We start from the raw sequence: 9,886 nt of genomic DNA, 5'->3' as shown, positions 1-9,886 counted from the left end.
ATGGTAAAGAAAATACTTTTGAAAATAATGATGACAATTAAGCAGAAACAAAAGAGATTTTAAAAATGTATGGTTTTATGTTTTAGATGCACTTGGTAAATAGATAGTTTGTGTGCAGAGAAACTCAGTGCTTCCTGGTATTAGTTAAATGGAAATAGTCTTCTAGCATGTTTTGAAAGACATTATTGCAATAGCACTTTCATTCTGAATCAGTTTAAACTATGCCTTTAAGCACCTGCTGATGATACGTGCTAATACCTGAAAGTGAGGAGAATGCTGAAGCGATCTTCTCAATCAGTTGTAAGACATGATACAGGTAAGTGCCTTATGTTTGCCGTAATAAAGCTCAAAGTAAAGGCAGTGAGATACCATGTGCTGGTGCAATAGGAAGACAGCCTGTAAGACCCAAAGAAAGTCTTACAGGACCAGATAATTGTGTTTTATTTTATTTTACCTTCAGGAGGATGTACTATATTCCAGATAGAAGCTAGCTCTTGAAACGGAAGAATGATACTGTGTTTCTTGTATGTGCTTCCATTCCAAAACAAAGAGCATGGCCAGGGGAGGTGGGGAGCATCTGTCTGTAGGGCTGGTGACACAGGCACTTCTGTCTCCCTTGGGTTCCAGATTGGTTCACCAGGAGCAAGTGTTATGGACAAAGCTGGAGATACAGATGGTTCCAGACCTGAAGACTGAGGACCACGGTTGCCAGCGGCCAGGAGTTTCCCCCCAGCTTTAGCTCAGGCTGTCCTCGCTACAAATTTACATCTAAGTATTAAGCTGAGGGAAACAGAATCACTCAAACTTATTTTTATATCAGAATTTACAGTGGAAGAAAATGGTGAGTTCAAAGAAATGTATTATTAAATAAAGGCCTTTCCTTTAACTTATCTAATTGAATGTTTTCATTGGGTAATAGGACAGAAGTATACCCTCAATCAGTTTTGTTGTGTAAAAGAAAAAAGTGAACCATTTTTGTATATGTGGTACCAATAGCTTTTTTTAACTTTCTTTTTATAGTGACATCCAAACTCTCTTTTTACCCCTTTGTCTCCCCCTAGACAAGCTGATGGACTCCTATGGCTTTAACTAGTCTTTTTGTATCATTGACTCCCAAGTCTCTTATGCACCCCAATCTAGGCTGAAGCCCAGAAGAGCTCCTGAGTAAGAGAAATGAATCCCACTGCACATGCACATCTCGGGGTATCTTAAGGACAACTCAGAGTTAATTGCATCCAGAACTGTACTCTAATTCATATAACTAAAATACATAAATATAAACTATCTCCCCATTTCTGCATTGTCATGACCTCATCACCTAAGCTAGGAATCAGAAAGACGTGCCAGGATCCTCCTTTTTGGTACCAATCCACTCCCTCTGCCCCACAGCCAGTTAGTAACCAGCACAAGCTATTGCTGTCAGTTACACTGGTCTTTTTTTTTTTTTTTTTTTTAACACAGAACTGCCACCTATACACTATTTTGTTTTTATAATCTTGACCTTTTCATCCCCCACTTATATCCTATCTCTACACTACTGTCAGAATAAAATTTCTCTGATATAAAGGAGTTAATTTTGTCTCTTCTTTCTAAAAATACTGCTCTCTGCTTCCCACTCCATCAGATTCAAAGCTCTTAGTGTGGTACACAAGAGCTGCTCAGGACCTGATTGCTTTTTTTCACTTCCAGCTCTCCCGGGTACTCGTGTCCTTCGGTCCTACACAAACACCATATATACCAACGTGACAAATATAACAAATTACGTTACTTAAAAGAAACTTGCTCTTTTGTACTCCCAGACCTTTGTAAATGCCAGTTCATCTACTTGCGTTTCCCATACTCTGCCTTTGTTGGGCTGGTCAATGTCTCTTTAACTTTTCACATGAAGATTAAATATCACCTCCTTTATACAATCACCACTGATCCCTGAAAGACAGTTAGCAACCCTTCCCTGTGCTATCATGGTAACTTGGATACTTACCTCTCTTTCTTACACTTTTGCCGTGACTGTTTATGCTGCAGACTTTCTGCAGAAATACAAGTGCAGAAATCCTACTATCATATTTGATTTCTCAGCACTTAGTCACTCTGCTTGGACATTTTTGCACAAATGATGCAAATACATCTATTATCCCTTAAAAGTCTGGAGAAGTAAGATAATATTTTCTACAGAATGATGAGTGTTGATGTTTCCTTTCAGTTAAAGGTTCGTATGAATCTTGTTCATACATATGAACTGGTCTATTTCTCTAACACCTTAAGGACAATTAATATTGACAGAGGATGGGGTGAGAGTGAGATTTAAAAACAAAGTTACATTTTGATGATCATTTACTTCATTTAATAATCCATGCATTAGAGCATTTCTCAGAACCCCTCACCATACATGCTTTCATTTTGGCCTCAAGCTATCATCTGGGCATGGAGATATCAAAATACTTACTTTACTGATGAGGACACTAATCATGAGAGAGGTTAAATGATTTCACCAGGCATAAAGTTAGAAAATGTAGGAAACAAGGCTTAAACGCATATCCTCTGGCTACGAGTCCAGAGTTCTTCCCTCTCACATCATCATCTGCGCAAATAAGATCCAGACATGTATTTTTGATGTTGGATGTATGGAGTTTTTAATAGCCTCTGGTCAGATGCTGAAATGAAGTTAGAAGTCTCACAGATTTATTGAGAGGTAACCCCTGGGATCAGAGGAAGCAGGATTGGGCAGAGGAAGTCTCAGACTATAATACATTTATGACAAAGTCTTAGTCAACCCAAAGGAGAGCTCTGGAGCAGAGATCACAAGTCAGATAAGTTTCATTGTGCAGAAATTGCTGGGTCTTGCTGCTCTCACTATGCTCAGTCATGGGGCGTCTGCTCTGGAAGTGCTTGACCTTGACTCAAAAGAGAGGCAGATCCTCAAGGTGCTAATAGCTGGAGGCTGTCCGTTAACCACCCTTCTTACAAATAGATGGTAAGATCTTTCTGTTTTTTCAACTGAAGTATACTTGGTTTACAATGTTGTGTTAATTTCTGGTGTACAGCATAGTGAATCAGTTATATATATGTGTGTATATATATATTCCTTTTCATATTCTTTTTCATTATAGGATATTACAAGGTTTTCAATATACTTCCCTGTGCTATACAGTAGGATCTTGTTTATCTATTTTATGTATAGTAGTTAGTATCTACAAATCCTGAATGCCCAATTTATCCCTCCCCCTCCCCCCAGTAACCACAAGTTTGTTTTTTATGTGTATGAGTCTGTTTCAGTTTTGTAAACATGTTCAGCTGTCTCATTTTTTTTTAGATTCCACATATAAGTGATATCATATGGTATTTTTCTTTTTCTTTCTGGCTTACTTCACTTAGTATGATGATCTCCAGGTCCAACCAAGTTGCTGCAAATGGCATTATTTTATTCCTTTTTATGACTGAGTAGTATTCCATTGAATAAATACACTACAACTTCTTTATCCAGGCATCTGTCAGTGGACATTTAGGTTGCTTCCTTGTCCTGGCTATTGTAAACAGTGCTGCCATAAGCACTGGGGTGCATGTATCTTTTCCAATTAGAGTTTTCTCCAGATATATGCCCAGGAGTGGGATTGTTGGATTATATGGTAATTCTATTTTTAGTTTTTTAAAGAATCTTTATACTATTTTGCATAGTGGCTCCACCAAATTACATTCCCACCAATTGTGTAGGAGGAGTCCCTTTTCTCCACACCCTCTCTGGCATTTATCATTTATGGGCTTTTTAATGATGGCCATTCTGACTGGTGTGAGGTGATTACCTCATGGTATTTTTTATTTGCATTTCTCTGATAATTAGCAACATTGAGCATCTTTTCATGTGCCTGTTGGCCGTCTGTATGTCTTCTTTGGAAAAATGCTTAAGTCTTCTGCCTATTTTTGGATTGGGTTGTTTGTTTCTTTGTTATTGAGCTGTATGAGCTGTTTGTATATTTTGGAAATTAAGCCCTTGTCAGTCACATCATTTGCAAATATTTTTCTCTTGTTCTGTAGGTTGTCTTTTCATTTTGTTTAGTTTCCTTTACTGCGCAAAACCTTATGAGTTTAATTAAGTCCCATTTGTTTAGTTTTGTTTTTATTTCTATTGGCAAGGTCTTTTTTGAAGATGCTGCAAGAGTAACTTATATTCACATATAAGGGGTGGAGCTGAATAGTTCAGAGTCTAAAGTTCTTGGAAATGGTGGAGCAAGAGACAAGCAATGAATTTTCAGATTAACACAGATTGCAGAAAAGAAGTTGGCTCTGAAGGGTATTGAAGTTATATATGTTTTAAAGTCTTATTTCCAGAGAAGTGTGCTTCACCAAAAGTTTACATGAGCTGTATTACTTTATGAATTTTTCTTCCTTCTCCAAGAAAATAGGTTGGCCATGTCTCATGATTTTTTTCTAACAATCTGTAGAATGAGAAAATATTTCCTTATGAGTCACATAATTCTATTTTAGTTTCTTGTAAGCAAGTTTGTACATGCAACATAAACATAGAAAACAGCTCAAAATTTTGTATTTCAGAGTTTTCTTTAGTAGGTCATTAGTTTACAGAATGTACAAGATGGCTTAGAATTATATTGTCTAAAGTGGCCAGACAACTCCTGAAAAGCAAATCCAATTTCAACATCAAGAGAATTTACATAAAAATACTGCATACTGTTCCAAAGATTCCTACATAAGAAAAATTTGTAGAGTTACATAATTAAGTATTGGATAAATCAAATAATCGGCTTGTGATTAGTGGAGATAATGTTAGAAAAATCATTGCCAAAGAATTACACATTTTCAGCTGTTTCTCAGTTTTCATCTTCAGTATATGAAAGCAATGCCCAGGAATATATTGCTAGAGTGAGATAGGATTAGCTTTCTCTTTGTAGATGTTAATAAATTTATTTACTTTATTTTAATAAATATAAATACTTATTTATTTACAGATGTAATGCTACTTATATCCATGGGTGTGTCCAAGCCATTTAGAAGTCAAACAAATATAATTCAGCAGCTAAACTATTTTCCAAACAGTTGAAGACCATTGACATATTTTTCACAGAATTTTGAAGAGAACCAAAGTGTATAATTCTCAGGAATGTTTGTAACATTCCCTTTCCAAATTCTATCCTCTTCATCAATTATAATCTTCACTCTTCCGCCATCCTCAACAAAATTTTTTTTTCTTTTCCTACATTGTCCTTTCTCTCCAATCTGTTATTATGAAAGTTAATTTAGTCAGTCTTTAATAAGACGATTATAATTTCAGGTGGAGAAAAAGAAAAAGTATTAGTCTATAATGTTCTCAGCCATATTCTCTTTGAGTGAGGAACATCATGAATACAAACTAAGGAACATAACTTGTTCTAGTCACATTTGCAGAACTCACTCTCATTTCATAATTTTGTATAATGTTCAGGCACCATGGGAAAACATTTTCAGAATACAAAATTACTTAGGAGTGTATTTTGAGAAGTAAATCAATGGCATTTATATGACTGTAAATGTTTCCTTCTGGGCCTCAACAGCTTATGAGTTTACAGCCTTTTAAATGACAAAATCACAATGGCTTAAGGTTCACATAGACTCTTAACAGAATCCCATTTCTAAATCATTCTTGGAATTCTTACTTACAACCCAAATCCTTCTCAAATGCCACTAACTTCCCAGTTAGCGTCTGGCCTCTAACATACTTTACCCTTAGATCACCCCCTGCTGGCTCAAAGTCAGGATTCCTGGGGCTTCTGCTGCTTAATTTAGGAATACCTTTCTCTACATACGGGCCCAGGGCATCCTGTAATGTACCACCAAAGTCATGGTAACCAAGCTGTGATGTTTCAAAATACTTCAGTGAAATGATTGGGAACAATACAAGAAAACAAAATAGAATACTCTCCCAGGATTATATAATACAAAATTTATAAGACATTCATATTATCCAAGTTGTTTCATAGGTACATAATGAAATGTTAAAGATACAGAAAATTTTGTTTTTTATGGAAATTCCAATTTGCCCTTTGATTATGAAGTAAGCATACACGGCAAAGACTATACCAAGAAGACATTTTAGTTTTAAATGATTGTTTTATTCTGTCCTGTTTGGGGATTTTGCTGTAGAGATTCTTAATCCAGCAGTTTATATTATTTAAGTGTCAGCTGGGTTGTTCTGCATCTTTTATAGTAACTTCTTAGGCAGCTACATGCAGGATGAAGGCCTTCTTTGTACTAAATAAGTACTTTGTACTTAAGTAAGTACAAAGAACGCTAAGAGCCGGGACGAAGTCAGGCAGACCTCCAGCCCAGTGTGGCCCAAGACCCAGGTTCACTTACTTCAAGATGCACAGAAGCAGAAAGAGAAAGCTGCATTTGAGCTCCGAATCCAGCAGGCCCATTTCTGACTCAGCAATCAACGTGGGTATGTGAGAGTGGGAGGGATGAAAGAGTATTTCTTGGAAGATTCTTGCCAATACTTCTGAAGGAGCAAAACTTCCTATACTATGGCTGAATTTACAGATACCAACAAAAGAAGAAATACACGGTTCTTTCTATATATTCAACCCATGATTTCTGTATTCATCAGGGCTAATTTGGCTTTCGATACAATTATCTGAAATAACATATATACACACTGATTTTGCTCTCATATAACAGATGTCATGAGATAGAACTCAGCTGCCATTTGAAAGTTTCATTGTCATCCCACACCCAAGTACCCTCTGAACCTTGTATTTATTATATGATTTCTTTCACAGCATATTCTCCTGCAAACCACGTGTCTTCATTCTGTTTTTAAACATGTTATTCCCATTTCTCTTTTAGGACTTAGAAAATATGACCCATAATTGACCACATAAGAATCTGTTAGCCTGAGCTATTCAGAATTGTCTAGATAATTGGCTTTTGTTCTATTTTTGTCGAAATGAATTCAGAAAAGTACTTAAGCCTGGGTGTCCTAGAGCAATTGAGAGTGGTAAATAAAAGCCGTATTAATGCTTTGATTAGCCCTATCGTGTACTGATGAATATATTTGATGTATCTGCAAATAGCACGCCTACTGTTTTACTCTTTGATTTTCTATTGTAAGCATTACTTATTTACCACTATGGAAGGTGGAGATTTAGTTGACTCTCACTTTCTCCCACTTCCCACCATATCTTACCAAAGTATCCTTCTTCCAACCTGCAGGTATATAACATTTTCATTGCATTTCAAAGACCTTGCTTATTTTTACAAATTGAAAGTTTGTGACAACTCTGTGTCAAGTAAGGCTATTGGCTCAATTTTTCCAACACTCTTTGCTTTGTCACATTTTGGTAATTCTAGCAATATTTCAAACAGTTCCATTATTGTTATATCTGTTATGGTGACCTATGACCAGTGATCTTTGATGTTACTATTGTAATTGTTTTTAGACACCACAAACAAAGTCCATATAAAATGGCAAACTCAATCCATTAATGTTGTGTGTGTTCTGATTTCTCCACCAACTAGCCGTTCCCCCATCTCTCTCCCTCTCCTCAGGCCTCCCTATTCTCTGAGACACAACAATATTGACATGAGGCCAATTAATAACCCTATGTAGCCTCAAAGTATTCAGTGAAAGGAAGAGTTGTATGTAATCTCACTTTAAATCAAAAGCTAGAAATAATTCAGCTTAATGCGGAGGCATGTCTAAAGCTGAGACAGGCAGAAAGCTAGGCCTTTTACACCAAACCAAGTGGTGAAGGCAAAGGAAAAGTTCTTGAAGGAAATTAAAAGTGCTACTCCAATGAACACATGAATGATAAGAAAGCAAAATAGCCTTATTGTTGAAATGGAGAAAATTTGAGTAGTTTGGATAGAAGATCAAACCAGCCACACCATTCCCTTAAATCAAAGCCTCCTCCAGAACAAGACCCTAACGCTCTTCAATTCTGTGAAGGTTAAGTGAGGTGAGGATGCTGCAGAAGAAAAGTCTGAAGCTAGCAGATATTGTTCATAAGGTTTAATGGAAGAGGCCATCTTCCTAACATAAAAGTACAAGGTGATGTAGCAAGTGTGATGCAGAAGCTGCAGCAAGTTATACAGAAGATCTAGCTGAGATCATTGGTGAAGGTGGCTTCACTAAGCAACAGTCCCTTCATTCTGCCTTATTACAGATACAAGACAAATTTTAAAATAATGAGATACTGGCACTTTTGGATACTGATTTAGCTAACATTTTCTCCTGTGAAAATTATGTTTTTGTACATGAAATAAAATATTCCCTATTTTTCTTTTTTCTCTCCTAATCTTGTTTTGATATATTAGATATTTTCTCAACATATAAGTAAATACAGCTTTCATTTCTCAATTAGAAGTGATGGCTCATGTTGTTTTGCACCTGAGACTACAGCAGAGAGGAAAAAGTTGAAATTTCTTCTTAACTTTTATTTACAGTCCTAGCCACAAATTGCAGGTTGTTTCTATCCTCTCTCATGCTGATTCTTTCCTCTCAGTCAGAGAATTAAGACATTTTCTCTTTCAGTACAATTTTATTTGTTCTTTCTGTAAGTATACTCAGAGCATGCAGTAAAGAAACAGATAAGAAACTGGAGAGATTCTTGCTTCATAATCCTATTAACCTTTCACATCCATTCTGCTGATAAATCTGTTGAACACTGAAAAAGAAAAGTGAACTCTTACCGAGCCTAAATATTCCAGTGTACTCATAATTAAAGTGTAGCCAAGAATTAATTATTCATGTCACTGAATTCAAGAAAATGTGCATTTGTTTCATGAGTGACAATTTTTTAAAATCAATTTCTGATTATTAAGCCAATAAATGCTCAATATAAAAATTTGGTGCATGTGTAGATTTGTAAAAGAAATTAACATGAAGGAAAAATCAGGCATAATTCACTAGATTCCTATAAACATTTTGAAATATTTACCTAATCTTAGGACTAATTGAAGCCTTACTTGTGATAACTTTTAGTAATCTGCCTCAATCCCCTAGTGTCATTTATAAATGAACATTTTCCCATGTCAAGAAAGATCTTATAGTGGTGTCAGAATTCTGTATGTGGACTATGATTTATTTAATCATTCCTTTTTTTTTTTTTTTTGGACATTTAAGTTCATTATAGTGTTTACAGTTATAAATACTACTATTATGGGATATTTGCATGTAATAACAGTTAACACTAGCTCTTCTAACCACATATCTATATGGACTTATTTAATCTTCACAACCACCCTGTGACTATAATTATCCTTATTTTACAGAAAAACAGCTGAGGCACAGCGAGGTTACAGTCATGCTGATAGTAAGAGGCAGTGATAAGATTTGAACTCAGACAGTTTTTCTCTAAAGTCCTTTTTTTTCCCACTGTTTCATACACCACCACCAAGAGCTTCGGTATCATTGTCAGATTTTTTTTTTCTCCCTTAGGATACATTACTGGAAGTCATATTTTTGGAACACATTGTAAGAAAGAATATTTTTAAAAGAACTGACTGTACTGGAAATTTTTTTTCCTTAATGTTGTTCTAATGTTCAAACTAGTAAGAAAGCAGTGAGGATTGTCTTTCCAAACTTACTCATAAAACTTGCTAATTCTCACTTTTAAAATAGCCCAAAACCAAGGTATTGTGTCATTATTTTTACATTCAATTTCTGTAGGTACTATAGAGTTTATAAAATCTTTAACAATTATTTTCTTTTTTATCCTTTCTAACTCATTCTACTCATGTCCTAGGTTCTTTACTAGCGAATGTATATTTTCTTATAGTATGATGAAATTTTAAGAGTTAAGAAAACTTATTTCCTGTTATGCTTGTGATAATTTTCCCTGAATTTTTGTTGTTATATTAAATCTGACATTTATAATTTTGTTTTTTGACAAGTGCTATT

At 35.4% G+C, this 9,886-nt stretch overlaps 1 long non-coding RNA gene across 1 annotated transcript in view; it reads right to left on the bottom strand.

Moving 5' to 3' along the window:
* Positions 1–4,094: 4,094 nt before the first annotated feature.
* The window catches only part of LOC116663706, a 30,385-nt gene continuing 24,593 nt past the window's right edge, over positions 4,095–9,886 (bottom strand). Inside the window, exon 3 of the long non-coding RNA XR_004319992.1 lies at positions 4,095–4,430. This is a non-coding gene — a long non-coding RNA (uncharacterized LOC116663706). The remainder of the gene's footprint in view (positions 4,431–9,886) is intronic.

The sequence above is a fragment of the Camelus ferus genome, chromosome 5, assembly GCF_009834535.1.
Source record: "Camelus ferus isolate YT-003-E chromosome 5, BCGSAC_Cfer_1.0, whole genome shotgun sequence".
Classification (NCBI taxonomy): Eukaryota; Metazoa; Chordata; class Mammalia; order Artiodactyla; family Camelidae; genus Camelus; species Camelus ferus.
Note: the sequence above shows the minus strand (reverse complement) of the source record. Positions and strands in the feature narration are given on the sequence as shown.